The following is a 14866-nucleotide window of genomic DNA, read 5'->3' as shown; positions in this document are numbered from 1 at the left end:
ATTTCACATTGTCCCTCAAAGTTGAGCACACGCTCATCTTCAAAATTTTTCTTTCTTGATGGTCCTCCAAGGTTGAGCATGCGATCAACCTTGAGGGATCATGTGAAAAGTTTATGCTCTCCAAAGGAAATTAATTTATGCTCTTCCCAAGGTTGAGCATGGAAAAAACATTTAAAAAAATCAAAAAAAAAAATTCCTTGTTTGCTCAACCTAGGGCATGGATTACACAAAAAAAAAAATTTGACATGGTGAGGTTGAGTGTACACTCAACTTGGGAAGGGGAAAAGCTTGAGTGTGATTTAAATGTTTATTAAAAAACATGCTCTATTTGAGCTATGGGCAGGAAATTCAAAAATTTTCAAAATGAGCAACTCAAGGTTAATAGCGGCAAATTCAAAATTTTCCAAAATGAGCAACTCAAGTTTGAGCGTACGCTCAAGGTGCAAAGTAGTGAACCTTTTGCATCATTTAGGCTTTTTTGTTAGATCATGCTCTACCTTGGTGAGTGGAGAAGATGTCAATGAAGGTAGAATGAGGAGATGGAGCTTTATATAAACATCTCAAAAAATTTAACTTTAAAAAAAATACACAAAACCCTAGTCCATGCCTATAAAACTCTCTCCTCCCAACTCCTGTGTCCACGTCTTCCTCCTCCTCCTCCTCCTCCTCCTCCTCCTTCTCCACTTGCTCCTCCAGCTCCTCATCCTCCTCTTTCGTCCTCTCCACCATCTCCTGCTTCTCCTCCTCCTCCTCCCCCGCGTCCTCCTCCTCCTCCTCTTACTTCCTTTCCTCCTCCTCCATCGCTCCTTTCCTCCTCCTCCATCGCTCCTCCTCCTCCTCCATTGCTCCTCCTCCTGCTTCCTCTCCTCCTCCCTCTTTCCACCCTTCTCCTTTTCCTCCCCCCTCTTTCTCCTCCCTCTCCTCCCACCTTCCCCTCCTCCCTCCCATTTTTTTGAATATATATATTTTTAGTGCTCCTCCAAGGTTCATCACACACTTAACTTTAGATGAGCAAAAAATAAATATTTTTAGGATTTGTTTTGACAAAAAATTATTTTTGAACAAAAATCTTTTATAGCTCCCCCTAAGGTTGAGCATACGCTCAACCTTGGGGGGGGGATTGGATATTCTTTTTTTCGAAAAAAAATTGATAATTTTTTTTTTGGTTCCCCAGGAGTGTATGCTCAACCTGCCCAAGTTGAGCGTACGTTCAACCTTGGGGGATCCCCCCCCAAAAAAAAACCTTAAAGAGAATTTTCTCTAAATTTTTTTCCTAATTTTCTTTTGATATATTTTCTTTTTTGGGTGGCTTTCTGAAGTTTGAGCATGTGTTCAACTTGAGGTGGGTCCCCCTAGTTGAGTGCATGCTCAACCTTGGGGGGGGGGGGCAACAAAAAAAATAAAAAACTCAAACCTTTTCAACCGTCAAAAAAGCGCGCGCTCAATCTGGGGGGATCAATTATTTTGAAATAGTGTATATGAACACTAAGACGATGTATATGTACACCACCACTTTGAGAGAACACTCATCTTCTCATGTGTCCAATGATAAGAATTTTTGGTAATGTAAGTGGGTATGTAAAGTGTTACATTCCCGTAACGCCGCTACGGGCGTTACCACAAGAGGAGACGGCCTCTGGCTCACCACCCAGCCATAGAGGAAGAATGAGGATTGCCCCTCATCCCCCAGGCTATATAGTGTGTGGCTTGCCGTCCACACTAGCCTGGCCGCCCATGACTCCGCATGGGCGTCCTCTCCCACCACTGAACTCCGGACATGGCCATCCGGTCTGCCGTCGTCGGTCATCACAGGCATTACAGCCTACGCGACATAAAGTATTTGGGTTAATTAGTCTTGCAGGCCATTACTTGGGAGTATGATATGAAAACAAAATCATGTCAAGTATGTGTATAATTTATTTGGTTTAAGAGTTTTGGCTTATTCCAATGACTCATTTGTTCTAAAAGTTAGAGAAAAAAAACCATTGGACTAAGATATTCAAAACTTTTGGACTTTTATTTAGTTCAATTTTAAAAGTCGACTTTACTAAAGTCCAAAATTTTTGAATACTATGTTATTCATTTGATCATTTTGATGGAGTGGATGTATAGGCCGGTTATCTAATGGCTAACATAGTAAGAGTAGTGGGATCCATTGGAAAGAGAATTTGCAAGTGCAGTGTGGCAGACTGTAGGTGCGGCACGGTTACCAAAGCCCATAAATCCACACAAGATCTTGTGGCCCAAAGGGAACCAAGCGAGCATGTGGGGGCTTCTTAATCGCCACACATACATGGAGATGAGGTCAAATTCCAACTATATTGAGGGTTGTAATCAGTGCCTCTGCAAACTGCCAAAGCCCATAAATCCACACAAGATCTTGTGGCCCAAAGGGAACCAAGCGAGCATGTGGGGGCTTCTTAATCGCCACACATACATGGAGATGAGGTCAAATTCCAACTATATTGAGGGTTGTAATCAGTGCCTCTGCAAACTGCCAATGGCTATAGAGCCACTGTGAGGTCAGCACATCACCGAACGGGCAATAGAGTAGGACATGGCAGACTGTAGGTGCGACGTTGTCACCAATTCCCATAAGAAGGTTGCCCGTGAGTGCACCACGTCAAAAGGGTCATCAGAGCAAAAAAATGCAGATTGTACTTGATTCTAATCCCTTAATCTTGAAAGGATCCTACGGTCATTAGTTTAATGCGTCCTAATGGCCACCATGTGGCACCCTCGTTATTATGAGCCTTAACATTTGATCTAATAACCACGAATGATGGATCATATTCCGCCATTGATTCAAAGTAGTGATTTTTTTGCATATGGCTATTCCATGGAAGGGAGGGGTAAAATTCTAGTGTCCTCATTTCCCTACCAATGACAAGGGAGGCCATTTCATCCAAACTTTAAATGCAAGAGCCTCACCATTGGTGGATGCAGCACTAATTTTCACTTAAGGCCAAAATTAACTCCTTAATCCAAAGGGCCCTTTTCGAGTCCAAGTCTCCCCTAATGATTGTCAGACCTATTAGAATTCATTACCATCATCATGGTAGATCTCTTTAAGAATACCTCATCGCCTCGCAGGTTCTGGGGGGTTGCATGAAGAGGGTTAAGTTGCTACAGATGTTGGATAGAATTGCTCCTTGCAAGTCAACCTCTTGTTTGGCATAGTGCAAATGCTTGATTGTGGGATCACACAAGATTTGATCCAAGATATATTTTTGGATTGCTGGATCCATACCACGGTTGTTGCAAGGTCAGGGTGTCCAGTTTTGTCTAGTTTATGCTGGACTGGGACAATTCTTGGAGAGCAAATTTGGGGGGGTAAGATACTTCAAATGAGATCAAGCAACTAATAGAAAGTACACATGCACTTAAATTAACTCCATATAACTTAAATTAATATAAATTAGTCTAATTAATCAAAATTAAAAAAAATATGATGAAATGATAAAAATTTGATCTTTCCATACTTAGAGTGATCTGCCACTCTTTTGATCTACAAGATTGAGCATTTTCAGTGGTAGTTATTGTGGGTACAAAAAATGACTATATTATAACACTTTAAAGACCTTGAAATATTTAAAGAAAATAGACAAATAGCTTAAAATTTTCTCAAAAAATCAAGTTAAGCTCTATATTATGTGAACATCTAAGGTACAAAGTGGGAATCACATATAAGTTTATATATAAAAGATATTAGCATTTTATGAAATCAGTCCAAATTTGGGACAGCATGTATACATTGACTTTGTACCTAAGGAAATGAGGACTTTTGACTATCTAATGCTTAATCAGATTCTGAAACTATATTCCCAACTTTGAATGTGATGTTCCAACAAAGAACTTGAAAGGAAATTCTTTCACTTTCTAGGAGATATTAGCCACTAAAGGTAAATAAATGCCTGTTTTTTTACTGTTTACAGGGTGCCTAAGTGGACAAAACTGGGCACCCTGATCTTGCAACCACCCACCATTTGTTTGTTTATTAAAAAACGAGCATACATGCTTAGCTTATTTTCGTCCCTTGTCCATGTCAACTTATACATCGATAGCCTGATGTGTGGGAGCTTGCCTCATTCTTGCTTTACGTCTTTCCTATCTTTTCCTTGCAGCTTCATACTCTCTAACAATAATCATATCAGCTGCTACATTATAATTGATTCGCATGCCTTTGGTGAATTGCATCATTCTCCCTGCATTGGCATCCTTAGATGCCAAGGTCAATTCCATTACATGCGCCTCGAAAGAAAGAGAGAGAGAAACATTTTTATAGGCCCAAAGGAAAAAAATGCAAAGGCTCACAACCACAAGATGTATCTGAAAACCAATGAAGGGATAAGAAAGAAGGATGAGGGAGATACAACCACTAGAAAGGCAGACAAGTGAGAGAGAGAGGCTGCTCTAGAAAGACACTGGGAGAAATATGAAGGAGGCAGTTACAAGTTTTGGACGTGCTGACGGTAGTTATGCATGTAGAACGTGGGGCGTGGATGTTGCACACTTCTTTTTTTAATAAAATGGTAGTTGCCTTTTGAAATTTTCATTCATAAGCTGATTTTGCAAGCACCAAAAAAGCAAATTCTGGAACAATGCTTTTTAGTACAGCCAAATATGCATACACGTAGAGTTTGTGCAACAAATAACAAAAACCTTGCACTTTGATGTTGTGCCCCTGCATCACAGCTTGCACGAGTTGAACAATCCTTGACACGGGTAGTCCCTCGAGTTCATCAAAGAAAAACAAACAAGGGATCTACCAGGACTCATTACTCATTGCCTTGAACTTTATGGAGAAATCCCCCTTACCATGAAAAAGTTCTTATTGTGTCATATGAGAAGTCACATTGTACATTTGAGGGCATTATTCTTTACCACCGCATACATGGTCTCCACGCACGTAGGCATCTTTGATCGTACGACTATGTTGGTGCCACATGACTCTCCCACGCTTTCATCCACTTCATGGCTCAAGCCTTGTTGATCATTTTCCCTAGCCCGCATGATTTTTTTTTGTTTACCTTGTATCTCACATGTACCAACTTTTTGTCAAATTGCAACAGGAACATCAGCGCCCCATATGCGGCTTCAACTTTAACGAATTGGTTGACTAGCTCTTCAATATTTGCCGCCTTGCTCTTGTTTCCAAAGAAGCATTCACTAGTGAGTAGTTTCTTGCAGATCATGTTTACAATCTTGTCCATACAATACCTCAGTGGCCTCCACCAGATTATAGACATTGGTCTTACTATTTTTTGCTTCTGTTTAACCTCATGTTTAGGGGCCTTGAATGAAATCTTGCTAGCATCGTATGTAACAAAAACATAAACAATACAGTCAAAGATTTGGTCATCAGAATAGTTGAATAATCTCTATATTTGGCAATGGCCCTCTTCAAATCTAGTAGGGCTATTGAAACATCATTAACAACACATGTCAAGAACCTATAAAAGCAAGATGCCCCAAGAAATCTCCAATGGGCATGTTGCCCTTTACTGGTCATGGCTTCCCGCACCCCACCCATACCTCCCTTGCTTTCAAGAGAATTTATGCAAGGGTCGACTTCTTCTTTTGTTGAAATGGCTCATTGTTGAGCCTGACAAATTCCAAGATACATTTAGAGTCATCTTCAAACAAACAAATATGACCTATCACCCTTGCAAAATTGTTAGTATACTCATCTGCTGGCAAGTTCCCCTAACTTGCTTCATTGAATGCAATTCTGCATGTCGCACATAAATGCAACCCATCAAACTTGCACCTTTTTAAGAACCTTCTTCGCAAGAGCATGTACTTTTTTCCAAGGTCATCTTCGTACGGCTCTCATAAAATATTGCTTCACTGAATAGGGGCCTACAACGAGTGGAAAAAGAAATTCCATTAATTAATTGAGTGTTATTAAGATTTGTGTTAGTAAGGTTTGACCTTAGGATAAAAGAACTTACGTAATATTATTTTTTATTTATTAATTATTGCATTATTATTTCAAACGGTTGCAACTGTAATGCCAAATGTTTTCGAATAACGAACAAACGAAGCGGTGTCTCCAGCTTGCATGATGAGAACCCTAACTGAGCGGGCCTCTTCGCAAACCCTAATTCGCGCTCCATACTGAGATTTCTAATCGGCTCTTAGGGCTTTATGAAGGCCTTTCATAGAAAGTGCATGCATAACATAGGGGGGGAGGGAGGGCATGCATACAAATGTTGCAATCCAATGGGGGCAAAGCGCCACCATGTCTACGCTTGAGCGCCAGTGCAACAACAGCATGCCCATGGATGATCATGTGACCACAGCCCTCCCCATCGTCCTGCCCAAGATCTCTCACGCTGTGCTCACGTCTAAGGGGGACGCCGCCCTCTCATTGCTCATGGTCATAGCTGGCAACGGCAACAGCAACGTCAACGTCTCTCATTGGTAGTGGCCTCTGCCTTTGCATGCATTGTTGCTCTATTGCATGCAGCTGATAAGTCTGATTGGGCATATCTTGCATCCCCTTTCACAAAGTGATATTAGTATTAACGCAAAGTAATATTCATATAAAATGCAAACCAAATAAATGCTAGTTCCAGTGGCAATATAAGGGAGAGCTTCACCACATGCATCTTCTTTAGCACATGAAATGAATTTGTGGAGGCATGCCAAAGGCTAGACTAAAAAGGCAAACATGATATGACGTGAACTGAAAAATTTAAGAAGGTAAGTCTGAGGAGGAGCACTCGTAGCTTAGTATATTGGTAGGAAAGCAATATAGTTGGACACAATAAAAACTTGGAAAGGTGGCTAAAGAGGATCAAAATATGAATCCCAATGCTAATCCTAGGTGGGATATAGTGTCTCGAGATAGAAATAGAAAGAAAATCTAGTCAAACAAAACAAAAACGTGAAAAATATGAATCCAACAAGGCAATGCTAATCCACAACACTCCTTGGTGGGGATTTTATTATATATGCAACTAGCAACACATGACCAACCATTCTGGCATGATTAAAATAAATTGTTAAATCCAACAAAAAAAAATTGTATTTTTTTATAGGTTTGGTTTTTTTGCATATTGTACTAATTTTCATATTTTATAAGATTTCATCTTGTTGTATTTATTGATTGATTGAATCTAATGTCCTACAAATCATTTGATTATGGAGGAAAATTTAAACCATAATCATAAATTTATAAATTTACATTTTCAAAAGAGGTACAAAAACAAGTAGGAAATTTTTAGACATTAGACATGACACAAGTTCATTAGACCTAATCGGACCTATAAATATTAGGGGTAATTATTTTATTATTCGTGGTAGACAAAGGTTAGTGCTTTTTGTGAATTAAAGCCCAACAAATACATGGATAAGGTATTGCTTGGATGATCTTATTACATGGAAGCAATCATCACTGTGATGCTTAAGATATTATGAGCGGAACTACAATTACTAGAATGTTGGTGTTATTTTCCACCATCGATTTTGCATCTTCCAATGTTATTTCATTCACTTTCTTAGTCCCTATTCTTGATCCCCTGTCTCTCGAGGGACTTTTCTTGTGTAGATGTTGCTCGTATTCGAACAACGGAGACCATCATTGCAATGGAAAATTATAGGCTCACTCACTTGTTTATTCAAAAAGAAAAGCATACTAATGTTGCAAGATGTTGTCCAAAGATTATTAGTAGTTTCAAAACATCTAACATAGTCCAAAAATGATCAGTCATCACAAGGTAATGCTCTTGGCATAATAGATAAAATATGATATGATATTTGGAATTAAGATTATCCGTCATGTGAATCAACAACACTTTGAGTGTGATGGCTTGTCAACAAGATTGAATGAAATCATGTCCATAATATTGAGAAAGGGTAGAGAGGACATATACTCAAGGGTCTTTGCAAAACAACCACTTATGGAATGATAGTCAAGCCAACAAAACAATTGAAGTTGATAGGCCATTGAGTTTGTAGGAGGTTTGCAAAGGGTACGTAATGGAGGAGCATATAGAAGACAAGACATGGATAGGTCAAGACTAAACATAACAAGGCATGGAATGTAGGAGGAGGGAAGAAGAGTTTCACAATGGAGGTGGTTGAAGAGGAAACGACACCATAGAGCTACTGCAAGAACTTGCTCCTCTCACCATTTTCTATGCTCATGAAGGTGTCAGCGATGATCTTGAACAAGGTCTATCAATATCATGAGTGTGATGATCAACATCAGTACGATACATAATCGGGCAATTAAGTGCAAGATCAATATCAAGAATCAAGTAATGTCCGTCAATACGAGGACGAGTGATGTACATCTACAACAACACTTGCAAGTGGAATGACTCCTTTGCTGAGCCCATCGCTTTGAGAGAACATTGCATGATCTGGGATGACTTGGAAATGTTGTTTGTCAAGGCCTTGGGACATATCTTCTATAAGATTGTTGCTTGCTATCAACCCATTTGATGGAATCACCGTCCTTCAACATACTCAATACAATTCACTTGTGGTTGTAGCTCCTCTCTCCAAAACTGGATCTTTCACTCTCATTCACAATAGTAACTATTGCATGGATTATTTTTTGCTGCATATGAACTTTTTAATGCTCCCATCACATTATCTTTATATTGATTGGTTGATTTGAATGATCCACAGAAGGGAAAGAAAACAAGGATAAACACGGTTGTTGCAACAAAAGGGGCTCAAGAGGTAAGAGCATAACCATGGCAAAGAAATGTCGACATGATTGATCTGCCAATACTTTTTTTCTATAACAATGAGCTTTATGCCGTAGACCAGGGAGAACTAAAAAGTCAATAGTTTGATATTAGAAGATACTTATTGTTGGCTCACATGGATGAGAACCTATTCAACAACGATAAACCAACGGCATGGCTCTACAATCTAAGAACTCATAATTCAATTAAATCCAAAACTGAGAACGGGATATTATACTACATCTTTAATGCTTGACACATCACAGATTGTAACAATGTGTTGAATATCTTGATAGTTTCATAAGCACAACTAAATTTAAGTACAAATTGTCTAAAGACTCACTGAGCACTGACATGGCCGACTGTCACCATTCTCAAGTCAAACATTAGTCGAATTTTGGACTCAAAAAGCAGTCTTTTTGTAACGCCTCCACTACGGTTGCATCTTCCTCAAGCCGCCATAGCCTAGGCGTGGAGAAGAAGAGAGGGTGGAAGTCGGTTCACCTCCCAACCATATAATGACGAGTTAGGGTTTCTCGTTGGGTTTTATACCAAAACCCTGGCCTGTGTCCACACCTCCTAGCCCGGTCGCCCATCTTACTTAAGAGCCATGCTAACTTCGATGTGTACACACATCGACCAAACCCTAGCGCCCATTAACCCCTGAACCCCGCTAGCATTAATAATACTCTCGAGACTCTGAAAGCTATTAACTTATGCTAGGGCTCGACTTCCGTAGGACCATAGTCCTGACATTACTCCCCCCTTCGAAAAGAGTTTTCGTCCTCGAAAACAAAAGTGGGGAAACGTTTCCTCATCACACTAATGTTTTCCCAAGTGGAGCCTTCCTCTGGACGGTCCTTCCACTTGATAAGAGCTTGTTTCCGAACTTGGTGGCGAGTACGTAACATGTGGTAATCCAATACTCTTTCTGGTTCATGAGGCAGTATTGGGGGTTCCACATATTCTACCAAGAAAGAATCATCCACCGGCCTTTCATGACCCATAAGGCGTTTCCTCAAACGGCTTACATGAAAGATGGGATGAACCTTGGAATGTGCTGGTAACTCAAGTTTATAGGCTACTGGGCCCACCTTCTTGAGTATCTTAAACGGTCCACAAAATCGGGGCGACAATTTTGGTACGGGACCCGTTTTTAAACTGGTGGAGTTTTCTGGTACCTTCAGAAACACCCAATCACCTTCTTGAAAGTGAAGTGGCCTACGTTTCTGGTCGGCAAACTTCTTGTAACGATCTTGCGCTTGACGAACATTTAATCGTGCAAGGCGCAACATATCCATATGGTCTTGGATAAAATCCTTAACCTGACTGATTTTCTCATTCGCCAGTCCCACCGACACTGGTGAACGTGGCTGAAAACCATACATCAACATGAAAGGGCTAAAGCCTGTCGAGACATGCTTTGCACTATTGTAAGCAAACTCAAGAATAGGCAAATAAGACTCCCAATCAGATTGTTTTTTGCTGACATATGCCCTAAGCATATCTTCCAGCACTTGATTAACCCGTTTAGTCTGACCATCTGTCTGCGGGTGATCAGCTGTACTAAGATTCAACATAGTACCCAGCTTACTCAATACTGCTCGCCAAAAATGGCTGTTAAACTTGCGATCGCGATCACTGACAATATTGGACGGTAAGCCATAAAGTCGGTAAACATTCTCCACGAAAAGGCATCCCAATTCTGGAGTTGTAACTGTTTTCTTAGTAGGCACAAACCTACAAAGCTTGGTTAATCGATCCACGATTACCCAAATGGCATCATGTCCACGATTCGTTGTAGGCAAGCCCGTTTTATAAAATCCATAGAGATACTTCCCCACTTTCCGTCGGGAATCTCTAATGGATGCAGTAACCCGCCAGTTTTAAAACGTTCTGCTTTGTTCACTTGACACTTCTGACACTGCAGAACATAGTCAGTAACATCCTTGTGAAGTCTAGGCCAATAGAAATGCTTTCTTACGAGAGCATACGTTTTGCGAATGCCCGCATGACCTGCACTTGGACTATCATGACACTCAAAAAGAATTTGGCGCCTAGTGTCTAAGTCCAATGGAACACAAACTCTCCCCTTGTGGAGTAAGTATCCATCATCGATGGAAAAGTTTTTCCATCGCTGTAGTTCATCTTGTGATAAAGAAGAACCATGTGTGGAAGAACTGGGAACACTACCGTGTGAGTGAGAGGGACCCCTCATTTGAACATGATTCCACACCTTTGAGTATGTTGAATCCTGCTTGCATTTGCCTCGTAAAGATTCTAACAATTCGCTTTTCAACTCTGTGAATAACAGCGAATTAATCTCTGGCATACGACTCAAAGCATCAGCTACAATATTGTAACGTCCTTGGCGATAGCGTAACTTGCAATCATACTCCTGAAGGATCTCAGCCCATTTGGCCTTTCGACCCTGCAAATCTGTTTGGTTCATAAACCACTTTATGCTTTCGTGATCAAAAACAATCTCGAATTGCGCACCATATAAGTAATGTCGCGATTTTCGTAAGGCATATATGATGGCAAAGAGCTCACGCTCGTAAGCTGAGTAGTTTTGTTGAGCACGATTGAGCTTCTTGCTCTCATAGGCAACAAGATGACCATCTTGAATGAGAACCGCACCCACTGCCTTAGCACTGGCATCTGTTTCAATCACAAATGGTTTTTGAGGATCCACAATTGCCAAGATGGGAGCCGTAGCCAAAGCAACTTTAAGCTTATCAAAGCTACGTTGTTGCTCCTCACGCCATTGAAAGGTAATTGCCGCACCTTTCAATTGATCAGTCATGGGAGCGGCAATCTTTGCATAACCATTCACATATTTGCGATAAAATCCTGCCATTCCCAAGAAGATTTGAAGTTCTTCCATACTTCGAGGTGTTGGCCATCGCATAATAGCATCAATCTTACTAGCATCCATAGCAATTCCGTCTGCAGAAATTACATGACCTAGGTATTGTATGCTATCCTTAAGAAATTCGCACTTACTTTCTTTCGCGTAAAGTGCATTCTCGCGTAGTAACTGAAAAACTTTTCGTAAGTGTTCCAAATGATCTTCTAAAGTCGAACTATGGACCAAAATGTCATCAAGAAAGACAATGACAAATTTGCCTAAGTACGGCCTTAGTACGCTATCCATAAGCATCATAAACATTGCCGGGGCATTAGTAAGCCCAAACGGCATAACCAAAAACTCATAGTGTCCAAAGCGAGTCCGGAACGTAGTCTTGGTTATATCATCAGCGTTAATACGCACTTGATGATATCTTGAACGTAAATCAATTTTAGAAAAGTACTTCGCACCTTTGAGTTGATCAAACAACTCATCTATCCTAGGTAGCGGGTATTTGTTCTTAATTGTTACCACATTCAAGGAGCGATAATCCACACACATGCGCATGGATCCATCCTTTTTCTTCACCAAAAGAATGGGCGATGCCCATGGTGAAGCACTATGGCGAATGAAGCCCTTACTAAGGTAGTCAGTAAGCTGACATTCCACCTCAGCTGCTTCAGTCGCACTAAGCCTGTACGACAGCTTACTAATTGGTTTGGTGCCCGGAACGACATCAATGTGATGAGGCAAAGCTCGTTCGGGTGGCAAACCCTCTGGCAAATCATTAGAAAAAATATCTTTAAATTCTTGTAACAGTTGTTGCAAAGACAAAGCATTAACTGGTTGCTTAAGATTATTTAAAGAGATTTTAGAAGAAGGTAAAGAGAAAGAAGGCATCGCTGAGGAAGATTCATTTGAAGAAGAAACATCATGCACATCAAACCCACTAGTTTTTGCGACACACAATAACAAAAATAGACTTCTTCTATTTGATTACTATGCTCCAAAACAGAGAGTTCGGCATTACATATGAGTGGTGTTGGGGGTACATCACGTTCCCCAATAAGTAAAACATGCTTACCATTGGCCTCAAACGTAAACGTATTATGTTCATAACTCCTTTTGAGTGATGACCCTAACCCATACAACCACTCCCGTCCTAAGATGACATCCGCACGAGACATATTCATCACTTGGAAGTCAAGAACCATAGTGTGTTCTTGCACAAACACAGGCACTTGCCGTACTAGAGTATCCCACACATCGTGATCATCTCCCTGAATGGTGGACACCACATAACGATGAGAACTCTTTGTCTCCGGCAACTTTAATTTCTTAACTAATGCATAGTTCAAGAAATTGTGCGTGGCACCATCATCAATGAGAATACGTACTCGATGACCATAAATGGAGCCATGCATACAGACCAAATCGTGTGGTCCAACTGTCTCTTGCCACATAGATGCAGTGAGATTACACTCATGCAACTCGGCAGTGTGCGAAACCTCTACCGCAGAATACTTAGGATCAGCATCCAAGGGAAGCGTTTGCACCATGTGTACAGCCTTCTCCTTGACCTTATCAGGTTATTCTTGCGAGACAACTGTGGACAATTTTTCTTCTCATGATCACTACCTAAGCAATAATAACATAGTTTCTCCTTCTTGGCCCGTTCATAGTCTTGTGGAGACAACGGACCACTTGACCCTTTAGACTTCTTTGTGTTTTCAGTAGAATTGCTGGCAAGTTTACGCTTATTAGCATTAAATTGCGAGCCATTGAATTTGGCCGGTCTATCCATGCCCTTCTTATCCATGGTGTCATCAAAGATAAGGACACTTTGGATAGCCGCTTCCAAAGTTTTAGGATACTGGGTTTTAACCTTTACCTGATATTCTTTATCAAGGCCTCTAACAAACCCACGAACCTTTTGAAAGTCGTCCAAACCGTCTAGCTTGAGAATGACCACGGTATTTGGACACGTATTGATTAAGTGTAAGACCTTCCATCTTGCACTTGTCCCAGGCTGTCCAACTCCGATCTTTCTCGTTTTGCGGTAAGAACTCCTTTTTAAAAGCTGCCTCAAACTCCTCCCAAGTCTTAGGGCGAGTTTCAATAGGTAGACTCATCCACCACTTGTAGGCTTTACCTTCAAGTGTGAGACTCGTCTCAGTGGCCATAACAGCGGGAGTGCGGCGTAAGCGATGCAAGTCCGTCCACTTGTGTAAAAATGTATGGACCGCATCCTTGTTACGATGCGCTCCTCTCCCTTAAACACAGGCGGCTTCACGTTTTTCAACATAGCCCCTTCCTGCGTTGCAGAGGGTGCAATAGATTCTACTGTAGGATTTGGAACAAGAGGAGGCTTTCTATCGGAATAGGCCCTCCACTTGCCGCCGATCCACTTACAAAACGTGCCATAAATTTAGTAAAAAGCGTGCTCATGTTTGTGAGATTGGTATTGACATTTGTTATAGTGCGCTCAAGTGCAACTACCCTTGAAGTGAGGCGCCCAAACTCTAACGTGTCTACCAAACCATAATCGTCTAGTGGACTCGCACCCCCTTCGGCATCGGTCATGTTGGCATCCCGATCAGGCGCAACAGCCTGTCGCGAATCACCTACACCACCACCCAAAGGGTGTGGCTCACTAACATCAGGCATATCATTCTCAAAATCGAAGTGAACATGAGACGGTTCCGTTGAGGCCATGGTATGCACGTGCTTACAAATAGAGAACGGATTACCTTAAAAAGCGAACTCCAATTGAAGCGTCGTAGAAGAATTCCTCTTGCATGCACGAAAATCGAGAAGAAATCACCACTCGAGTCGTCAATCAACACATGCATGCAAAAAAGTGTGTTGCATGTAGCATGTCGTTGAAGATCCGTCCACCAAAAACTTCCAAACTTGGAGCATAGAAAACTCCTCTCACAAATTGAAAGAAGGAAAGTTGAAGGTGAAAAGGTCACTTTCCTTGTAGTTTGTGTCCTCCCTTGAAAGAATAAGTAGAGTTCTTTTGAAGAGAAGAACAACACAAGTGAAAAGGTGAAGTGGCTAGCACACTTGCCTTGGAGCTTGAGGTGGTGGGTTCAAAACCCTTCACTCCTTGGATGGTGAAGCCTCCCCCTTGTGCCACTCAAGTAAGGGAGAATTCTCGCGCGCTCGCCAACGGCGCGCCAACGATCGCTCACCGATCGCCTTCTAGGACTGCTGGACTGCCTTGGTCGCCGCCTTGGGCATCCGCTGCAGATAGGCGAGTGTGGGCTGTTCACGCAGGCGTCCGCTGTGGCGGGTAGGCGGCAGC

This window comes from Cibotium barometz, chromosome 56, assembly GCF_041138505.1.
Source record: "Cibotium barometz isolate CiBa-2024 chromosome 56, ASM4113850v1, whole genome shotgun sequence".
NCBI classification, from domain to species: Eukaryota; Viridiplantae; Streptophyta; class Polypodiopsida; order Cyatheales; family Cibotiaceae; genus Cibotium; species Cibotium barometz.
This window is presented reverse-complemented; position numbering follows the sequence as displayed.